Source organism: Stegostoma tigrinum, unplaced genomic scaffold (genome assembly GCF_030684315.1).
Source record: "Stegostoma tigrinum isolate sSteTig4 unplaced genomic scaffold, sSteTig4.hap1 scaffold_54, whole genome shotgun sequence".
NCBI classification, from domain to species: Eukaryota; Metazoa; Chordata; class Chondrichthyes; order Orectolobiformes; family Stegostomatidae; genus Stegostoma; species Stegostoma tigrinum.
The window spans coordinates 3,093,825-3,116,829 of record NW_026728472.1 but is presented as its reverse complement, the minus strand read 5'-3'; positions in this window follow the sequence as shown (position 1 = coordinate 3,116,829).

Sequence of the window (23,005 nt, the reverse complement as noted above, 5' to 3'; positions counted from 1 at the left end):
ATGTTGCCTTATCAGGGCAATGAGAGGAAAGTTCAGCATTTCCTGTCTTTCTTCAGGGCAGTTGTGTCCAGAGACAGGGCTTACATTGGCAGTTATAGTGGAGGAGGCTTCAGCGCAGTGACAACCTTTTGAAAGGCTCTCAGGAATGTGGTTACACCGAACGCCTCATGTGGATAACACAGTAGAGTCATCGAGCCTGTGAAAAGAAATCTTCACCTTTCTCCTTTTTGTCTCATAGTGTGAGAGTAATTGGAGATGAGCACAAAGACCAAGAGCAGGCAATGTCAGCATCCCACCCAGAATAGGTATTTATGTTACGTTTAAAGTGTCAGAGTGAAAGGGGTTAACTGGAACTGTTTGTTCCGTGAATCAAATTAATGTCCATCCCCATGGATACTGACTGTTCACTGGAGGGTTTCCCGCTTCTATTAAAAAGGGGTTTCTTCCAATGCAGTATCCCATAGTATCAGTGGCTGTGTCATCCTCAATACGATTGGGATCAGCAGCCCCAGAGATGGGGGAGATCAGAATCTGTGACCAGCAGATTGGGATGTTCCAACAATGGCTCAGAATGTGAGAACAATGGAGTGGAATGTTACGACAACGCACCAGAATCTGAGAGGAAGAGATTGGAATATTCCAACAATGGACAGAAGTTTATCCGGTGGCCTTGACTGGCTTACTTTCAATTGGATACCATTAACATTGCGAATAGAAGCTGTACTGATAATTATTCAAGCAGGTTACTATCCCATTCTCGCTTTTGTTGGTGTTCCTGGTAAGTTTCTCTGTGTCTTTACATTTATTAATTCTGTAAGTCTTTGTGAACAGCAACTTGATTTCTATTTTCTGTATTTGGCAAAGATGGAAACTATTGTATTCACTTTCAGTGACAAACTCAATTCTTATGCCATGACTTCACTTTCAAACATCTGAGGATGAAGAAAAGTATTCATAACCACCATTGGCCCATTTTTCCCAGAGCTGATCTACGTCATAATATTCACTTTATCACCAATAATATCCCCAGTCTTCACTTCTGCCTCAGTGCTGTTTACGAATAAATCATAATCTGCTCCTTTCCAGTTGCAGTTCACTTCTGGCCACTCTTGCAGTTCCTAAAATTTTGACTGGAGACTGATTCTTGTCTCTACCTAGACCTATGCCAGTTGCAAAGTGTGAAGACAGTTTGATTCTAAAATGCGGTGGTCACAGCTTTGTGTTAGTGGTTTCAGCATAACCTGTCAGTGGTCGTCAAATGACAGTTTCATTGAACTGTTTAGATGGTCGAACTCTCCGAGCAGGAGTGGGTGCCATGTCCATCATCTCCTAAGTGCAGTGCTCCGATGTTTTCACTTGGTGACAGAGGCCGTCTCTCTTCACCCCAACCCCACAGACCCACTGCTGAGTTAAATACATTAATTCTGTCTCCACAGAAGATGATACAGAAAATCTTCCAGAAATTCTACAGGACAGTGACTGTGAAAATGAGAAACTATGGGAGATTAGAATTAATAAAAAGGAATTGCTCAAAACTAATTCAACTGAAGTTTGGTACTTTCCTCTGGTATATCCCAGAGAATACATGGAGGTGGGAATAGAGCTAGTGAAAGAGTTACAGGGTCAGACAGCTCTTCAGTCCAACCAGTCCATGTCAAACATAATCCCAAACTATCCTACTCCCACCTGCCTGGGCTTGACCAGGCTTGGAGGGCCGAATTGTCTTTGTTTTTTGATCTTTGTAAGTCCACTTCTAAGTTGTTCCCCTCTTATCTTTGAACTTAGCACTTGACTTTTGGCCTCCCCTCCCCCTGAGAAATGGACCTTGGTTGTTCAGAATACTCATGGAATTGAAATTTTATAAACTTCTGTCATGTCACCCCTCAGCCTCTCACACTCCAGGGGAAAACCTTTCAAACTATTCGGCCTCTCCCTACAGTTCAAACCCTCCTGTCGAGGAACATCCTTGTAAAGCTTTTTTCTGCACCCTGTCAAAAATAACAAATTCTTTCCTTTAGCAGAGCCAACCAATATGTGCGCAGTATTCTTAAAGTGGCCTGTACCGGAGCAACATGCTTTCCCAACCCCTATACCCAATGCTCTGACTGATTAGGGCAATCATGACAAATGTGTCCTTCCCTACTCTGTCTCACATGTTACTCCACTTTCAAGGAAATATGTGTATGCACCCAAGGCCTCTTTATTCAGCAACAGTCACCAGGGCCCCAGCATTGACTGTAGAATACCAGAAGACGTTAAGACATAGGAGTGGAAGTAGAACCATTCGGCCCATCAAGTCCACTCTGCCTTTTAAAATGCTGATGGGCATTTCAACTCCACTTCCCTGCACTCTCCCTGTAGCCCCTGATTCCTTGTGAGATCAAGAATTTGTCGATCTCTGCCTTGAAGGCATCCAACGTCCTGTCCTGCATTGCACTCCGTGGCAATGAATTCCACAAGCACACCACTCTCTGGCTGAAGAAATGTCGTCTCATTTCAGTTTTAAATTTATCGCCTCTAATTTTAATGCTCTGCCCACTGGTCAAAGAACAAAGAACAAAGAAAATTACAGCACAGGAACAGGCCCTTTGGCCCTCCAAGCCTCCGCCAATCAAGATCCTCTGTTAGCGAGCTTTGAGAAGATTTGTAGCTCAAGTTGAATTTCTGGATGTGAATTTGCTCGCTGAGCTGGAAGGTTAGTTTTCAGACGTTTCGTCACCATTCTAGGTAACATCATCGGTGAGCCTCCGACAAAGCGCTGGTGTTATGCCCCGCTTTCTATTTATCTGTTTAGTTTTCCTTGGGTTGGTGATGTCATTTCCTGTTCTTTTTCTCAGAGGATGGTAGATGGGCTCCAAATCAATGTGTTTGTTGATGGAGTTCAGTCGGAATGCCATGCTTCTCGGACTTCTCATGTGTGTCTCTGTTTGGCTTGTCCAAGGATGGATGTGTTGTCCCAATCAAAGTGGTGTCCTTCCTCATCTGTATGTAGGGATACTAGTGATAGTGGGTAATGTCGTTTTGTGGCTAGTTGATGTTCATGTATCCTGGTGGCGAGCTTTCTGCCTGTTTGTCCATTTGATTGTCCATTTGTCCTGTTTGATTGGGACAACACATCCATCCTAAAAGCGTCTAACCTGGCATCTATTTTCTAATGGTCTGGGTCCATTTGCTCCCTGCCCATCTTTATACCTGTCCAAATATATCTTAAAAGACGCTAACATGTCTGCGTCTACCACCAACCTCTGTGTAAAGAACTTTCCACGCATATCTCCCTTAAACTTTCCTCCTCTCACTTTGAACTCATGACCCCTAGTAATTGAGTCCCCCACTCTGGGAAAAAAGCTTTTTGCTATCCATCCTGTCTATACCCCTCATGATTTTGTAGACCTCAATCAGGTCCCCCCTCAATCTCTGTCGTTCTGATGAAAATAATCCTAATCTACTCAACCTCTCTTCATAGCTAGCATCCTTCATACCAGGCAACATCCTGGTGAACCTCCTCTACACCCTCTCCAAAACATTCACATCTTTTTGGTAATATGGCGAACAGAGCTGTACACAGTACTCCAAATGTGGCCGAACAAAAGTCCTATACAACTGCAACATGACCTGCCAACTCTTGTACTCAATACCCCCTCCAATGAAGGAAAGCATGCCATATGCCTTCTTGACCACCCTGTTGAGCTGCGTTGTCACCTTCAGGGAACAATGGACCGAAACACCCAGGTCTCTGTATTGATCAATTTTCCCTCGGACTTTTCCATTTACTGTATAGTTCGGCCTTTAGTTTGATCTTCCAAAATGCATCACCTTGCATTTTCCCGGATTGAACTCCGTCTGCCATTTATCTGCCAAACTCTCCAGTCTATCTATATTCTGCTGTAATCTCTGACAGTCCCCTTCACTATCTGCTACTCCACCAATTTTAGTGTCATCTGCAAACTTGCTAATCAGACCACCTACACCTTCCTCCAGATCATTTACTTATATCACAAACAACAGTGGTCCCAGCACAGATCCCTGTAGAACACCACTGGTCACAGGTCTCCAATTTGAGAAACTCCCTTCCACTACAACTAACTGTCTCCTGTTGCCTAGCCAGTTATTTATTCATCTAGCTAGCACACCCTGGACCCCATGTGACTCCAGGTTCTCCATCGGCCTGCCATGGGGAACCTTTTCAAACGCCTTACTGAAGTCCATGTATCTGACATCTAGAGCCTTACCCTCATCAATCAACTTTGTCACGCCCTCAAAGAATACTATTCAGTTGATAGGACATTACCTTCCCTGCACATAACCATGTTGTCTATCTCTGATATGCCCATTTTTTTCCAAATGGGAATAGATCTTATCCCTCAATATCTTCTCCAGTAGCTTCCCTGCCACTGATGTCAGGCTCACCGGTCGATAATTACCTGGATTATCCTTGCTGCCCTTCTTAAACAAGGGGACAACATTAGCAAGTCTCCAGTCCTCTGGGACCTCACCTGTGTCGAAGGATGCTGCAAAGATATCTGTTAAGGCCCCGGCTGTTTCCTCTCTCGTTTCCCTCAGCAACCTGGGATAGATACCATCCGGGCCAGGGGACTTGTCCAGCTTAATGTCTTTTAGGATACCCAACACTTCCTCCTTCCTTATGTCAACTTGACCGAGAATAAGCAAACATCTATCCCTAACTTCAACATCTGTCATGTCCCTCTTCTTGGTGAATACCATGCAAAACACTCGTTAAGAATGTCACCCATTTTCTCTGAATCAGCACATAACTTTCCTTCTTTGTCCTTAAGTGGGCCAATCCTTTCTCTAGTTACCCTCTTGCTCTTTATATATGAATAAAAGGCTTTGGGATTTTCCTTAACCATGTTTGCCAGCAATATCTCATGACCTCTCTTCGCCCTCTTAATCCTTCGTTTGAGATTTGCTCTACATTCCTGATATTCTTGCAAAGCTTCGTCTGTCTTCAGTCGCTAGACCTCATGTATGCTTCTTTTTCCCTCTTGGCTAGTCTCTCAATTTCAACTGTCATCCATGGTTCCTTCCTTCATCTTGCCATTTCTATTCCTCATTTTCACAGGAACATGTCTCTCCTGCACGTTAATCAACCTCTCCTTAAAAGCCTCCCACATATCAAAGGTCTATTTACCTTCAAACAGTTTCTCCCAATCTGCATTCCTCGGATCCTGCCAAATCTTGGTATAGTCAGCCTTCCCCCAGTTTAGTACTCTTCCTTTAGGACCACTCCCATGCTTGTCCATGAGTATTGTAAAACTTACGGAATTGTGGTCGCTATTTCCAAAGTAGTCCCCTACTGTAATATCAACCACCTGGCCGGGTTCATTCCCCAGCACCAGGTCCAGTCTGGCCCCTTCCCGAGTTGGACCACATACATACTGCTCCGGAAAACCCTCCTGGACACACCTTACAAATTCTGCTCCGTCTTGACCCCTAACACTGAGTAAATCCCAGTCAATGTTGGGAAAATTTAAATCTACCATCACCACCACCCTGTTTCTCCTACACCTTTCCATTATATGTTTCCATATTTGTACCTCTATCTCATGCTCGCTGTTGGGAGGCCTGTAGTGCTGCCCGAACATTGTTACTGCATCCTTCCTATTTCTGAGTTCTACCCATATTGCTTCATTGCTTGTGTCCTCCATGGAGCCCTCCTTCAGTACGGCTGTGTTTTCGTCTTTGACAAGTACTGCAACTCCTCCACCCCTTTTACCTCCATCTCTTACCCCACTGAAGCATCGATATCCTGGGACAACTAGTTGCAAATCATACTCTTCCCTCAACCAAGCCTCAGTAATAGCAATAACATCATACTTCCAGGTAGTGATCCAAGCCCTAAGCTCATCTGCCTTATCAACTACACTTCTCACATTAAAACAAATGCACCTCAGACCACCTGTCCCTTTGTGTTCATCATCTGCTCCCCGACTACTATTCCCTTTAGTCACACTGACTCCATTAACTAGTTCCCTACAGGCTTTTGTTCCTACCTCTTTTCTGTTCAATATTTGGTTCCCACCCCACTGTCACATTAGTTTAAACCCTCCCCAACAGCATCAGCAAAAACACCCCCAAAGTCATTGGTTCCAGTCCGACTCAGGTGTAGACCATCCAATTTTTAATAGTCCCACCTTCCCCAGAATCGGTTCCAATGTCCCAAAAATCTGAACCCCTCCCTCCTACAGCATCTCACAAGCCACGCATCCATCCTAGCTATTCTTTCGTTTCTGCACTGACTAGCACGTGGCACTGGTAGCAATCCTGAGATTACTATCTTTGAGGTCCTACTTTTTAACTTGGCTCCTAACTCCCTAAATTCTGCTTGTCGGACTTCATCCCGTTTTCTGCCTATATCGTTGGTGCCTAAATGCACCACGACAACTGGCTGTTCGCCCTCCCCCTTCAGAATGTTCTGCAGCCGATCGGAGACATCCCTGACCCGTGCACCTGGGAGGCAACATACCATTCGGGAGTCCTGTTTTCGACCGCAGAACCGCCTATCTGTTCCCCTTACAATGGAATCCCCAATGACTACCACCCTTCCACTCTTTTTCCTGCCTAAATAAATGAAGACGGCCCCCGCTCGAGGTAAGCTTTTTAAAGTGGGAACAAAAAACGTTACCTTCCCGGTAGCCTCCTGGTGCTCTCTCTGTCTGGCTCTCGCTCTCCTCCTGCCTAACAGAAACAACTTAGTCTCGCCTAGTCTCCCGCCGAACAGAAACAACTTCCTAGCATCCACCCCTTCTCAGCCATCCATTATTTTGTAAATTTCTATTGGGTCTTCCCTCAACCTTCTAAACTCTAATGAGTACAAATCCAGGATCCTTAGCCGTTCATCATACGTTAAACTTACCATTCCAGGGATAATCCGTGTGAATCTCCGCTGGCTCCGCTCCAGGGATAGTATGTCCTTCCTGAGGTGTGGGGCCCAAAGTCCTGCCCTGCTTTACTCTACCAAACGCAAAAACTCTCATTTATCTAAATTAAACTCCATCAGCCACACCTTGGTCCATTGGCCCATCTGATCAATGTCCCTTTGCACTCTGAGATAAACTTCACCACTGTCCACGGCACCACTTTTCGATGTCATCTGTAAACTTACTAACCATGTCTCTGATATTCACATCCAAACCCTTTATATTAATGATGGAAAGCAGGGAACTCAGCACTGATACTTGCAGCACACGGCTGGTCACGGGTCTCCAGTCTGTAAAACAATCCTCTACCTTCAAGACAATTTTGAATTCAATTGACTAGCTCCCCCTGGATCCCATGTGATTCCCCATGACTAATCTGTCTACCATTCGGAACGTTATGGAACACCTTCCTGAAGCCGATTTGGAAAATGTCTGCCACACTGACTTCATCAACCTTCTTTTTCACCTCTTCAAAATAATCAAGTTAGTGAGACGTGATTTACACTGCACAAAGCAATGTTTACTGTCCCTGTTCACTTCTTGCCTTTCCAAATGCATGTGTATCCGATCCCTCAGAATCTCCTCCAACAACTTACCCAGCTCTCATGTCAGGCTCACTGGTCTCTGGTGCACTGGCTTGCCGGGTCACGGTTTCCTTTTCTCGTCCCACCTCTCCCCTGATCACTACAAATTTTAAATGTAACCAGGTTGGTGATGTGGCTGATAATATACGTCTCAGACTGGGTTAGAGTTAGTGCAAGGAAAGAGTCAGACAGTTTTCTTTAATCTGCTAAAATGACACATGTATGACCAAAACAATTTTACTCAAACTATGATGCAAAGAAGAAAGGCACACACACACACACACACACACACACACACACACACACACACACACACACACACACACAATGTAAATTTGATGACAAGCTGAAATATTAAATTAAAAGAACTTTGTCCACGTAACAGTTGAATTCATGATAAAAGGAAAAATGTGAGAGATTGTCCCAACTCTTCTTCTGCTTCCAAATTTATTCTGCTCGCACAAGTTGTTGGCAATGGGATTATTTCCTGGAACGACTGGATTTGGCTGAATTCCCTTTGCTACAGGCAGTGGGAGATTCCAATTAATCCTCATCATGAATTCTCCATGAGTGATAAGGATGATTGGTGCGTTTTCAGCTCTCATACATTGATGCGATGAGGAACAAGGAAATAGAGAGGGAGAGATAGGCTGTTGCTTTTCAGGTAGTTTGCGTTTCTTTTCCCCTCTCTGAGTTGAATCGCGCAATAATGCTATCCAACCCCCAAACATGAACATGTGAGGTCCTCTTGAACATTGTGTGAGCTGTTAGTTTCCATCACATTCCCTGCTCCATGTTGGTGTGTCATTGCTGCTGTCATACACAGAGTCATTTCCTGACCAACAAAAGGGCCTACTTGATTTAAAGACATGTTTATATGTGCCTGCATAATTTAAAAATAACAAGTCTTGATGTCTTCACAACATCTATATTAAAATGAATGTGTCTTACTCCTAAAGAAATACAGAAATTAGTGGAAAAGGTCAGCAGCCTGGCAGCATCTATGAAGATAAATTAGAATTAATGTTTCCGGTCAAGTGAACCTTCCTCAGAAAATGTTTTATTTTTTAAATTAATTCCCCAGTTATATTCTCCCAATCAAGACAAATTTTCCATCAGGTATTCACCATTTACACTCTCCTCAAGTTCTTATATACACAAGAATATTTCTGTTTTTCAGAACTAAACTGTTAATCCTCCATAACATAATACCTTCATCACACGAAAGTGTATAGAGAACCATCTTTGAAAAGTTTCAAAGGCCACTGTGACTTGTTTTTAGTTTCGGGTATCATACCTACAGACAGAGCATGAGATGGATTCTCAGCAATGCCCTGTACAGAAGCAGGGAAACATGCCTAACATCATACCCAGCACCCTTTTCAAGAAACAGCCCTATTCCATCCACTTTCCAAATCACTTGCGACATCTTCAGACTAACTTTATATGATTTCTGCACCAGGACACACAAATCAGTCAGTAGCACCGATCTCTGCATTACTTCTTCAGTCATATAATTTACTGCTGTTTATTCCTTACCCAAAAAACAAATGTCCCACAACCCACACTGTACTGCTTTGTTTGCATTGCCGGAAGTTTGCTCCCACACACCCACTGTCTACACACCAGTGTAGATCGCCTCCCTCCACCTGTCATCTTATTGGGTGACTATAATGCTGTACTGGCACATCGAGCTCCAAACCTATCAGCCCTTAATCGACATCGTTAATCTGGATTGTAAACTGTTGATGAACTCACAACATTCCTTCAGGAATTCCAATAGTCACAGCTTTCCAACCTGAAACTAAATAATTATCTATATTCTGCATTTCTTGTTAGTGAACCAGGACTCGCTGTGTTGCAGCCCAGAACGGTTGCAGGGCCTCTACTGCGGTGTGTAGCTGGTCGTCGAGAAGTATCTGAGCTCAGCAAAACACCATGAGGGCCATTTGTTTTTAGATCATCAGGTAGAGGTTGTACTGTCAGTGATTCTGATCCTTGAGTGTTTCAAAAACAAGCGCAGGATACAGACTGACATTTGAGTAGAATGTTGTACGGTCAAAAATGCTGTCTTTTCGATGCAGCAATAAATCTCGTCTGCCCTCTCAATCAGGTGTTCAATTTTCCCCGGAAATGTATCGAGGAGGAGGGGAGATTTCATATCAGTCTGGTGAACATCTTTCCCTTTCAGAACATCACAAATATAGATAAGCTAATGGTTAATTTCATTTTTGGCTGTGGGTGCTGTCTGGAAAAATTGCCACAATTGGTACACAATAAAATAAAATATCGTTGACAAGTGACCTTACAGACGTTTGCAAAGTCATAAGGGACACAGGAGTGTAAACAGCCAAGGTCTTTTCCCCGGGGTGGGGGAGTCCAAAACGAGAGGGCACAGCTTTAAGAGGAGAGGGGAAAGGTTTAAAAGGGACTTAAGGGGCAACATTTTCATGCAGAGGGTGGTGTGTTTATGGAATGAGCTGCCAGAGGAAGTGATGGAGGCTGATACAATTACAGCATTTAAATGGCATCAGGATGGGTATGTGTTTCGGAATAGTTTAGAGAGGAATGAACCAAACGCTGGCAAATGGGCCCAGATTTATTTAGGATATCTGGATGGCGTGGATGAGAAAAAGACCCTGACTATTCACACTTTCCATGCCCTTCATGATTTTAAAAGCACATATAAGGTGCACATTTTGCTCCAATCAACACGAATGGGCCTGAATTCTGAAATTCAACACTGGTCCTTCTCAAACAAGTCACAGTTCTGGAAAAAAATTCACCAACTTGTTGAGACATTTTATGAAACACTGCTGTGGGATTTGAATCGAGACCTCTGGTCCAAAGGTGAAGGCCACCACACTGCAATGGCCCCTGAATCTGCAATATGACTGTCCCGTATATTTGCTCATCAACCTGTTCTGACAGGCTGTGACACACCTCTGCGACTGGCAGGAGTTTTATCCAGAACTTCTGGTCCAGAGCTAGTGATATTATCATAGATTCAGAGAGTGGAATTGAATCAGAGCACAGGCACAGAGGCATTCGCGCTACCCATTGCAAAAGAACAAAGTCATGCCCTGAATTTGTGTCACATTTTGCATGCCAGCTTTCAGCTGAGTTTGGGTTTATCAAATTCTGGTTAAATTTACTGAAGTACACAGGGAAGATTTTTCAGTGTTGAACAAATGCAATGTACTTGCCTCAACTACAGGATGTTAGGTGCATGTGCTGTGCCATTGAGATAAACTATTAACATCTTTAATTGCTTGGCTATGATTTCCAGTTCAAATAGTTATTATCTGAAATCCTCCCTCTACTGACCCCTTCTCCCACTGCCAACACACCCCCTCCTCCTGGACACCATTCCCAGGCCTCCTACCTCCCATCGACTTCTTCATCTCCAACTGCCATTGAGACTTCAATTGCCTCAAACTCTCGACCCCTCTCACCCATTCCAATCTCGCCCCGCAGAACATACAGCCCTCCGCTCACTGGTCTCCAATCCTCACATCACTATAAAACTCGCGGACAAGGGAAGCACAGTTGTAGAATGGTGCATTGACCTCGACATTGCTGAGACCAGATGCCAGCTCTCTGACACCTCCCTCTACTGCCTCCTTGATCATGACCCCAACCCTGACCTCCAATACATCGTCTCCCAGACCATCCTCAATCTCATCACCTCAGGTGACCACCTACTCACAGCCTCCAACCTCATCGTTCCCTAATCCTGCACTGCCCGCTGCTATCTCCTTCCCAAAATCCACAAACCTGCCTGCCCTGGTCAACCCATTGTGTCTGCCTGCTCCTGCCCAACCGAACTTATCTCCACCTATCAGAACTCCATTTTCTCTCCCTTGGTCCAGCAACTCCCACCAATGTCCATGATACCACCCACGCCCTCCACCTCCTCCAGAACTTCCAATTCCCTGGTCCCCAACATCTCATCTTCACCATGGACCTCCAATCCCTGTATACTTGTAATCCCCATACAGATGACCTAAAGGACCTCTGCTTCTTCCTGTCCCCCAGGCCCGACCAGTCCCCCTTCAGTGACACCCTTGTCCGCTTAGCTGAACTCGTCCTCACCATGAATAACTTCTCCTTCAAGTTCTTCCACTTCCTACGGACAAAGGGGTCGGCCGTAGGTACCTGCATGGGCCCAAGTTAAGCCTGCGTCTTTGTAGGTTACATAGAACAATCCGTTTTCCAAAGCCACGTTGGCCCTAAACCCCACCTCTTCCTCCGTTATATTGATCTCTGTATCGGTGCCGCCTCGTGCTCCCACAAGGAGCTCAAGCAGTTCATCCACTTCACCAACATCTTCCACCCCAACCTTGAGTTTCCCTGGACCATTTGTGATACATCTCTCTCATTCCTGGGACTCTGTGTTTCCATCTCTGGAAACCACCTGGAAACCAATATCCATTTCAAGCCTACCAACTCCCACAGCTACCTAGAATACACTTCTTCCCACTCACCTTCCAGCAAAAATGTCATTCTCTATTCCCAATTCCTTCACCTCCTCTGCATCTGATCCTGAGATGAGGCTTTCCACTCCCAGACATCCCAGATGTCTTCGTTTTTCAAGGATTGCAACTCCCCCTCCACAGTGGTTGAAAATACCTTCAAACGCATCTCTCATGTTTTCCGCAACTCATCCCTCACACCCCCTCCCCTCAATAAAACCAAAACAGAATCTTCTTTTCCTCAGGTACCCCACCCGCCCCGACCACCCGAACCATCCTCCGGATCCAACACATCATCCTCCAGCACCTGCTCCATCTGCAATCTGACTCCACCACCAAAGACATTTTTCCTTCTCCACTCTTCCCTGCTTTCCGGAGGGACCACTTTCTCCATGAATCTCTTGTCCGCTCCACACTCCCCTCCACCTCCACGTCACCCGGCTCTTTTCCCTGCAACTGAGAGAAGTGCGGAACCGGCCCCTACCCCACCACCCCGTACCCTCCATCCCAGGCCGCAGGAAAACCTTCCACATCAAACAGATGTTCACCTGCACATCTGCTGATGTATATTGTATACCCTGTTCCTGATGTGGCCTCCTCTTCATTGGGGAAAACAAGCGGCGCCTTCGAGACCTCTTTGTGGAACATCTACGCTCCACACGCTGGATGACATGCCCATCCTGGGCCTCATCCAATGCCACAATGATGCCACCCAAAGGGTGCAGGAATAGGACCTCATATTTTGCTTGGGAACCCGGCAGCCTAATGGTGTCAATGTGGACTTCACAAGCTTCAAAATCTCCCAACACCCAACTGCGTCCCAGATCCAGCCCAGCTCGTCCCTGCCTCCCTGACCTGTCCACCCTTTCTCCGACTGATCCACTCCTCCCACCTCAACCGCCGCCCCTAACTCCTACCAACCAGTCTCATCCCTATCTGCTTGGCCTGTCCGTCTTCCCTTGACTGACCAACCTTCACCCTAACTCTCCATCTACACTCACCTTTACTGGCTCCATCCCAGCCTCCTGGACTTGTCTGTCTCTTCTCCACCTGTCTGTTATTTATCCATCTTCAATCTGCCTCCCCCTCTCTCTCTCTATTTATTCCAGAATCCCCTTGCCATCCCCCATTTCTGAAGACCGGTCCAGACCCGAAATGTCATCTTTCCTGCTCCTCTGATGCTGCTTGGCCTGCTGTGTTCATCCAGCTCGATACTTTGTTATCTCAAATTCTGCAGCAGCTCCTACTATATCTGGAGACTGCAATGTTAGGGAAAGAAATTCTGCAGACATATTCTGCACTATGAAGAATCTCAATTAGACATTACTCAACATCAGGCACGACAAAAGAGCATAATTTCCAACCCCAAAGATCATATTGCAGATCACTATTTCCCACCTCTAAGGTGTGACTGCCCTTCTCCTAAAAGCATTAAATGTTATGCAGCAACAAATTATATTCTAGGATCAAAAACAAAGTTGCTGGAAAAGCTCAGCAGATCTGGCAGCATCTTTGAAGGAAAAAAAAACAGAGTCAATGTTTGGGGTTCAGTGACCCTTTTTCAGAATTGATGGTGGCTGAGAAAATGTCAGTTTATATGCTGAAAATAGGGAGGTGGGTGGGGTAGAGAGTGAACGAGATGCTCGGGCCCAAAGAGAGAGAAAGAAGTTGGACAGACAAATGAGTTAATAACGATCAGGCTAGGAGGGTGAATAGTTGCGAATAGGGACTGTTAGTGACTAACAACAGGGAGTGTGTAATGGCAGGGTATGTGGTAACAAGGCCTGGTGTGTGCAGTGGGGTGTGGGACATGGGAGAGTTTAGGCCCTAAAACTATTGAACTCAATACTGAGTCCGGAGGGCTGCAGGGTCCCCAAGTGGAAAATGAGGTATTGTTCCTCCAGCTTGCTTTGGGCTTCACTGTAACACTGCAGCAAGCCAGAGACAGAGATGTTGGCCAGGGAGCAGGGTGGTGCATTAAAGTGGCAGGCAACAGGCAGTTCAGAGACTTTTTTTTACAAACCGAGCATAGATGTGCTACCTCGCGTTCACCAAGCCTTCACTTCATTTCCCAATGTAGAGGAGACCACGTTGTGAGCAGGGAATGCAGTAGTCTAGATTCTGAGAAGTGCGGGTGAAGTGTTGCTTCACCTGGAAGGTATGTTTGGTGATACTGGGGAGGGAGGGGGTAAATGGGCCGGTGTTGCACCTTCACCGGTTACAGGGGAAGGGCCGTAGGGCTGTGGAGAATTGTTGGGGTGAAGGAAGTGTGTACCATGGTGTCCCAGAGAGAACGGTCCCTGCGGAAGGCAGGCCTGTGATGCTGCTTGGCCTGCTGTGTTCATCCAGCTTCACACTTTTTATCATGGAAGAGGCAGAAATGGCGTTTGATGATCTTCTGGATGTGGATGCTGTTGGGATGGTTGGTGAGGCTAAGGGGAACCCGATCGCTGTTGCGGGAGGAAGGAGAAGGAGTGAGGGCAGAAGTGTGCGAGATGGACCGGACCTGGTTGAGACCCCTGTCAACAAAGGAGCTGGGGAATCCTTGGTTGAGGAGGAAGGTGGACATGTCGGAGACTGTCTTGTTGAAGTTAGCCTCATCTGAACATATGTGCTGGAAACGGAGGAACTGAGAGAATGGGATGAAGGGAGTCTTTGCGAAAATAAAGACCGGAGTTTATAGGCCTTCTGGAGCTGGGAGGGTCTTTCAAAACATGTCAGGGTTGTGTGGGGGTGCGGTGGGAATATCACTCACTGGGCTGTGGTGCGGCAGATTATGTTTAATTTGCATAAATGCAAGACATTTACAGGATTTTACAGGGAGGTGGGTGTGAGGACATATAGCCCAGGTAGCTGTGGGAGACAGTGGATTTGTACTGAATATTAGTGGCCAGTCTATCCCAGAAATGGAAACAGAAATGTTGAAGAAGGGAAGGGATGGGTCAGAGATAGACCAGATGAAAGTGAGGGCAGGGTGGAAGTTGGAAGCAAAATATGTGAAGATTTCCAAATCCAGACAAGAGAGAGAAGCAGTACTGATGATATCTCAGATTCTCCAGTATCTGCAGTTCCTACTATCTCCAATGATATCATTGATACAGTGGAGAAAGAGCTGTGGGTGGGGGAGGGTAGCAGAATAGGACTGGGAAAAGGAATGTTCCACGTACCCAATGAAGAGACAGGCATAACTAGGGCCCATCTGGGTGCCCATTGGCAAACTCTCTACCCTGAAGAAAATGAATCTCCCCATTACAGGCTGGTCTGCAATCCACACTACCACCACCACCACGCAACACCTCCTGCTGCCCGCACAAGGCAAACCAAGCTCAGGGTCTTTGCCAAAATAAAGGCAGGAGTTTGTAGGCCTTCTGGAGATGGGAGGGTCTTTCAAAACATGTCAGGTTTGTGTGGGGAGTGGGAATATCACTCACTGGGCTGTGGTGTGGCAGATTGTGTTTAATTTGCATAAATGCAAGACATTGCTTTGGGTAAAACAGACAAGGGCAGACTTATACAATTTAAATTCGGACCTTTGGTAGTGTTGTCTGCAGAACAGAGACTCGGCCATCAGGTATAATTCTTCGAAGTCTGTGTCACATACAGACAGTTTGGTTAAGAAGGCATTTAGTTCGTTACCTTCTGTGCTCAGACCTTTGAGTTTGGGAGTTGGGATGTCATTTTCATGTTGTACAGGATGTAGGTGAGGCATCTTCTGAAGTACTGTGTCCAGTTCTGGTCGCACTGTAAAAGTAAGGATAATATTAATCTGGAGAGAGATCAGCAGAGGTTTACTAGGATGTCAGTGGGAATGGATGGTTTGAGATATAAGGATTAGATTAGATTCCCTACGGTGTGGAAATGGGCCCTTTGGCGCAACAAGTCCACACCACCCCTTGAAGCATCCCACCCAGACCCATCCCCCTATAGCCCACACACTCCTGAACACTCCGGGCAATTTAGCATGGCCAATCCAACAAGCCTGCGCATCTTTGGACTGTGAGAGGAAACCGAAGCACCCGGAGGAAACCCACGCAGACACGGGGAGAACGTGCAAACTCCGCACAGACAGTTGCCCGAAGCTGGAATTGAACCCAGGCCCCTGGTGCTGTGAGGCTGCAGTGCTAACCACTGAGCCACTGTGCTGCCTGTGCCAGGACAAGGGGTGCCATGAGTGCCACTGCCAGAGAGAGATGGTCTGGAATCGGTTTAAGTATGAACAAATGGGATGGATTAGATATAGGGAGACAGGGGGAGGTAGAGAGTCAGTGCCATGGAAGGATGTGTTGGCAAGTTTCAGAATGCTGACATGTAGACATACTCGCTTACACCGAAAACACTGCATGGGTCCAACACTGTCGCCTGATTCAATCCGGATACATCACCACTTCAGAGTGTTTTCAGAGGCTGGATAGGCTGGGACTTTACTGACTCGTGCACAGGAGGAAGAGGGGTGACCTGATTGGGGCTTATAAATCATGAAGTGCACAAATAAGTTGAATGTCGGTTATCTTTTCTTGGGGATGGAGGATTTCAAGGCTGTGGGGATGTTTCAAATTTTGAGGATCAAACATTTTAAAAGAGACATGAGGGGCAATTATTTTACAGAGAAAGGTTCGCGTATGGAATAAAATTCCAGATGAAACGGTGGAAGTGAGTGCAGTTACAACATTTAAAAGACATTTAGATCAGTACATGAAGAAGAAATCAGTTTGGATGGTGTTTTGAGCTGCTGCCCTGCCAGGCCCTCTCTGAATAAATCCCTGATGGTCCTCATCCTCTGCTGCTGCCTGTGCAGTGGCGTGTGGAGACCAGCAGAGAGTGGAATTGCATCACGTCAAACAGCACAGAGACTGTCAGAGATAATAAAGTGTGAAGCTGGATGAACACAGCAGGCCAAGCAGCATCTCAGGAGCACAACAGCTCACGTTTCGGGCCTCGACTCTTCATCAGAGAGGGGGATGGGGAGAGGGTTCTGGAATAAATAGGGAGAGAGGGGGAGGCGGACCGAAGATGGTGAGAAAAGAAGATATTTAGAGAGGAGAGGGGTGATAGGAAGGGGATAGATCAGTCCAGGGAAGACGGACAGGTCAAGGAGGTGGGATGAGGTTCGTAGGTAGGAGATGGAGGTGCGGCTTGGGGTGGGAGGAAGGGATGGGTGAGAGGAAGAACAGGTCAGGGAGGCAGAGACAGGCTGGGCTGGTTTTGGGATGCAGTGGCGGGAGGAGAAGGGCTGGGCTGGTTTTGGGATGCGGTGGGGGAAGGGGAGATTTTGAAGCTGGCGAAACCCACATTGATACTATTGGGCTGCAGGTTTTCCAAGCGGAAAATGAGTTGCTGTTCCTGCAACCTTCGGGTGGCATCATTGTGGCACTGCAGGGGTCCCATGATGGATCGTGTCATCTAAAGAATGGGAGGGGGAGTGGAAATGGTTTGCGACTGGGAGGTGCAGTTGTTTATTGCGAACCGAGCGGAGGTGTTCTGCAAAGCGGTCCCCAAGCCTCGGCTTCGTTTCACCAATGTAGAGGAAGCCACACCGGGTACAGTGGATGCAGTATACCATATTGGCAGATGTGCAGGTGAACCTCTGCTTAATATGTAATGTCATCTTGGGCCCTGGGATAGGGGTGACGGAGGAGGTGTGGGGGCAAGTGTAGCATTTCCTGCCGTTGCCAGGGAAGGTGCTGGGTGTGGTGGGGTTGGAGGGCAGTGTGGAGCGAACAAGGGAGTCATGGAGAGAGTGGTCTCTCCGGAAAGCAGACAAGGGTGGGGATGGAAAAATGTCTTTGGTGGTGGGGTCGGATTGCAGATGGCGGAAGTGTCAGAGGATGATGCGTTGTATCCGGAGGTTGGTTGGGTGGTGTATGAGTACGAGGGGGATCCTCTTTGTGCGGTTGTGGCGGGGGCAGGGTGTGAGGGATGTGTTGCGGGAAATGTGGGAGACACGGGCAAGGGCATTCTCGACCGCTGTTGGGGGAAAGTTGTGGACCTTGAAGAACTTGGACATCTGGGATGTGCGGGAGTGGAATGCCTCATCGTGGGAGCAGATGCGGCAGAGGCGGAGGAATTGGGAATAGGGGATGGAATTTTTGCAGGAGTGTGGGTGGGAGGAGGTGTATACTAGGTAGCTGTGGGAGTCGGTGGTCTTGAAATGGACATCAGTTGCAAGTTGGTTGCCTGAGATGGAGACTGAGAGGTCCAGGAGATGAGGGATGTGTTGGAGATGGCCCAGATGAACTGAAGGTTGGGGTGGAAGTTGTAGGTGAAGGGGATGAACTGTTCGAGCTTCTCTGGGGAGCAAGAGGCGGCGCCGATACAGTCATCAATGTACCGGAGGAAAAGGTGGGGTTTGGGCCCTATGTAGGTGTGGAATAGGAACTGTTCCACGAAACCTCCAAAGATGCAGGCATAGCTGGGGCCCGTGTGGGTGCCCATGGCCACCCGCTTTGTCTGTCGGAAGACGGAGGAATCGATAGAGAAGTTGTTGAGGGTGAGGACGAGTTCGGTGAGGCAGATGAGGATCTCGGTGGAGGGCAAAAGGTCGGGCCTGTTGGACAGGAAGAAGCCGAGGGCATTGAGGCCATCTGCATGTGGAATACAGGTGGATAGGGACTGGACGTCCATGGTGAAAATGATGTGTTTGGTGCCAGGGAAGTTGAAGTTCTGGAGGACGTGGAGGGCGTGGGTGGTGTCACGGACATAGGTAGGGAGCTCCTTGATTATTGAAGATGTAAGGACAAGTTGGCAAACTAGTAAATATTACAGGTTAGTTTCAGTATCTGTGCTATCTGAAGGAGGAGGTGCAGGAGCGAGACTCCATTCTCCTTTCCTGGGAGCTGGTGGAGACGATGTGTTGTGATCCCACCCTCCTGCCCACCGAGACCACGGGGATTCCATTTGTACCGGCTCGATGTAAAAGGGAGATGGCATCAGGGGCACGGTTTCTAAACTGTGCCAGGGGGGAATGGAATTGACAGTGGGGTTAAAGTGAGAATTGCCCTTCACTGAACATTGCTGCTTACTCGGTCAGTGGGACATGGATATTACGGAATCTCCACACAGGTCGTCCTGGGTCTCTCCGGCTCATTCCATGGCCCTCCCCATGCGGCGGGGGAAGGTGGGTAAGGGAATTGATGTGGGGAACACCACCGCCCTGCTTGGCCTTTTCTGTCCTATTCCAGGCTGTTCCTCCTGGAATGAGGGAAAGGGAGGGAGGGAATGAAGGTGAATGTGCATGGCCCTGCTGTTCGTGATGGTGTAGGTGAGGGGGAAGTGGTGAGGTGTCCGGATTGAATCAGTCGACAATGTTGGATTGATGCAGTGTGTTCAGTGTTGGGGAGTATGTCTACATGTCTGCATTCTAAAGTTGTGAACACATCCTTCCATGACACAATCTCTCAACCTCCCCGTCTCTGTCTGTATATCCAATCCATCCCATTTGTTTGTGTATAAACTGATACCCCACCATCTCTCTCTGGCAATGATTGTCACACCCATGGCACCCGTTGTCATGGCACATTGGAGATATGGAGCTGTAAATGGATGGGAGCCGCACATCCTGTCACTTCCAGCATGGGCTGCAAGTTTCCCCAGGCTGTGAGGTGATTTAACACAGCATGACCGAGCACTGCACTGGGGTGGTCTGTACAGATCTATACGCTGTGTGGGTAACTGCTCCGGGTTTAAAGATCAGTTCAGTGGTGTTCACTTAACAGCACCCCCGTGCTGGAGAGATGCCTGGTCCGGGTTTATAGATCAATGCACTGGTGTGGTCTGCGCAGCTCCCCGTGCTGGACTGATATCTATGTGGCTGGTGAGGCCTGCACAGTGTCCCACTCTCGACAGATTGCCGGGTTGTATTGAGCAGGACACTAGCCTGGTCTGCAAGGTGCTCCATGCTGAACAGATATTTCATCTGGGTTTGTGGTGTCTGGGCTGGTTCTGTGAGGTGGATTGAGAATGTGAGATAACTGACCACTTCAGCTGATCTGGCAATGCCTTTAATTTGTGTTTGCCAGTTGTGTTGAGTTTGGGGAGAGATTTCCACCGCGAGGCTGAGTGGGTCTCACCAAAACTGATGGACAGAAGGGCCTTTGTGATGTGGATCTTTTATGACTCCATCACATTCTGTAACCGACATTCCCCGGAACATTCTGTATCCCACATTAATTGTGAACAAATGGATGCCAGTTCATTGAACAAAAGATAAGATCCCGAGGGTAAAGATCCGAGAGAGAGAGAAGGAGACACTGTTTCAAATTCCCCTCAGGTAGTTAATGGGGTGAATACACTATCCCTGTGTTCATGTTTCTTCACAAACAAAAATTGACCACAATGTGGACGAAAAGACTGAAATTTCCATACTCTGTTTGTCTTCAGGGAACTGGGAGAGAATCCTTCAGGAGGGCAACGTCTTCACCCTTTATATCAGGAATTGTAAGGAAATGACCTGTGCCTGCTCTCGAGTGATCGAGTCTGTGGGAATGCTCTAGAACCCATCTGTCCTTATGGATGTGTGTTTGTGTCTTTCAGGAGGGACAGTTTCTTGTATTTTATGTTAGGTTTTTTGTAAAATACAACAAATTGAGACATTACTACGGGTTATTTCAGCTTCTTTTTTTGAGTAAATCATTGATACATTTGAAAATGTCACTGGGGCCTCAATCCAACTGGTAACTTTGCCTCCAGACTGATGTATAATTTGTTTGTTTTCCTTCCTCACAGTTAACGTAGTGACGATCTACGTCCTGCTTTATAAAGATTGTGGATTGGCTCCAAGTGTCAGACGTTACCTGGGGGCCATGGCAGTGGCGGATCTAGTGGTTATTATCCTCGACCTGATCCTGAGGCACATTCCCATTGTTTATCGGGAACAGTTTTATTTCCTGGAGTCCATGCCTGTGTGTAATATCCACGCCGTCCTGCTTTATGCAGCCACTGACTGTTCTGTCTGGATCACCGTCACTTTCACCTTTGATCGATTTGTGGCCATTTGTTGCCAGAAGCTGAAAAGTAAATATTGCAGTGGGAAAACGGCGGCTGTGGTTCTGGGAACAGTGACTGTGCTGAGCTGTTTAAAGAACATTTTCTGGTATTTTATGCTCACAGCTCGCTATTGGCTGCTGAACCTCCCCTGGTTTTGTGATGTAACAATCGATGTTCAAATGTCTCGTGCCTGGGTCACAATCGAGTTCCTCCACCACATTCTAACCCCGACTCTCCCATTTCTCCTGATTCTGCTGCTCAATGTTTTCACCGTCAGACACATTTTAGTGACCAGCAGAGCCCGCAGGAGACTCTGGACTCATACCAATGGGGACGGTCAGTGTGACACAGAAATGAGAAAACGAAAAAAATCCATCGTTTTACTGTTTGTGATCTCAGCCAATTTCATCCTGTTATGGTCAACATTAATGGTGTATTCTATTTGGAACCGGACGTGGAATATGGGGTCGCAGCTTGAGCGTGTACCTAAGTTTGTGCTGGAACTGGGCTTCATGCTGCAGCTCCTCAGTTGCTGCACAAACACCGCGATTTATGCCGTGACCCAGACTAAGTTCAGGCAGCAGCTGAAGAATGTGCTGAAATATCCCTTTACCCAAATTCATCAATCAATCAAATTCACTCATTAATCAATCCATCCAGGATTTTCTCATTTCAGTTCAATGTTTCAGCAATGAAGCAGCCTGTCTCTATGGTAACAGACTGAGGGTAGTGCGGGTTTATCCGACCTTATCCCACAGGGGGTTACAGGGAAACATGTCAATGTTTCTCTCAACTCACAGGCCAAAAAGAAAAGGCACCATTCCACTGACTGCATCCATAACTTCAATATGTAATTAACGTTCATTAAAAAGTGCCAAGCAGCACAGCAAACTATCTTGTTGTTTGTCTCTGTGTTGAAGAAGCTCAGATGGAGAGAGACAGACTTGGCCCCAAGGGAATGGGAGGGTTTCGAGACCGAGCTGAAGAGTTGGGTTTGCGCCACTCTGTCCTTTGCTTTCACCTTTGGGATATCTCTGTCTCTTTCTCTGTCTTCTGTCCCGCCTTGCTCGCTCTCTCCCTCTCTGACCCACATTTCTCCGTCGCCCCCTGCTCCCCATCACTCTCTCCATTCCCTTCCTTCTCTCTTTCCACTCATTATCTCCAAACGTCTCCCTTCCCATCTCCCTGCATCCTGCTTCTCTCTCCATCCTCTTCAAATATCCGTACCCTCTTCTCTCACCCCCTGCATGTTTGAACACCATCTGCCACTCTGCATTTTCCCTCTGACCCCAACTCTCCCAAATCCCCGTCACAGTCTTTCTCTCTTCGCCGCCTGCCCCTCTCTCTCCCCATCCCACCCACACACTTTGTCTCGTTCTCACCTCTCACTTTGCTTCTGTTTCCTTGTCTCTACCTCTTTCTCTCTGATCCACTTTCTCTCTCTCTCTCTCTTTCTCTCTCTCTCTGTCTCTGTCTCTCTCCGCCCCCGCCTCCTTGTCCTGCTCTCGCCCGTCAAGTCCCTCACTTACCTCTGCAACCCCCCGGCTTTCTGTCCCCTGTCCCCTTGGCCCCCAGGCCTGTATCTGGCTCCCTGGGCCCTGTCCCCCTTTTCGCCAACCCTGGCCACTGTCGATCTCAGTCTTTCCTTCCGCCCCTCTCTGTCGCTAACTCCCTGTCGCACCCTCCTTGTTGCTCTCTCCCTCCTGTCCTCCCTCTCACTCCTCTCCTCCCAGTCGCTCACTGCCTCCCTCCCTTTTGCTCACTTCATTGCTCCCTCCCCGTCAGTCCTTCCCCACCCCTCACTCCCACTTTGTCACTCCCTGTCCCTCGCTCCCTCGCTGTCCCTCGCCCCCTCCCCATCCCTTGCTCCCACCACATTCCTCGCTCCCTGTCCCTCCCAGTCCATGTCCCCCGCTCTATTGCTCGCTCCCTCCCCATCCCTCTCTCTGTCCCCGTCGCTCACCGCTTCCCTGTCCTTCACCCCCTCTCCGTCCCTTCGATCCATCCCCATTGCTTGCTCGCTCCC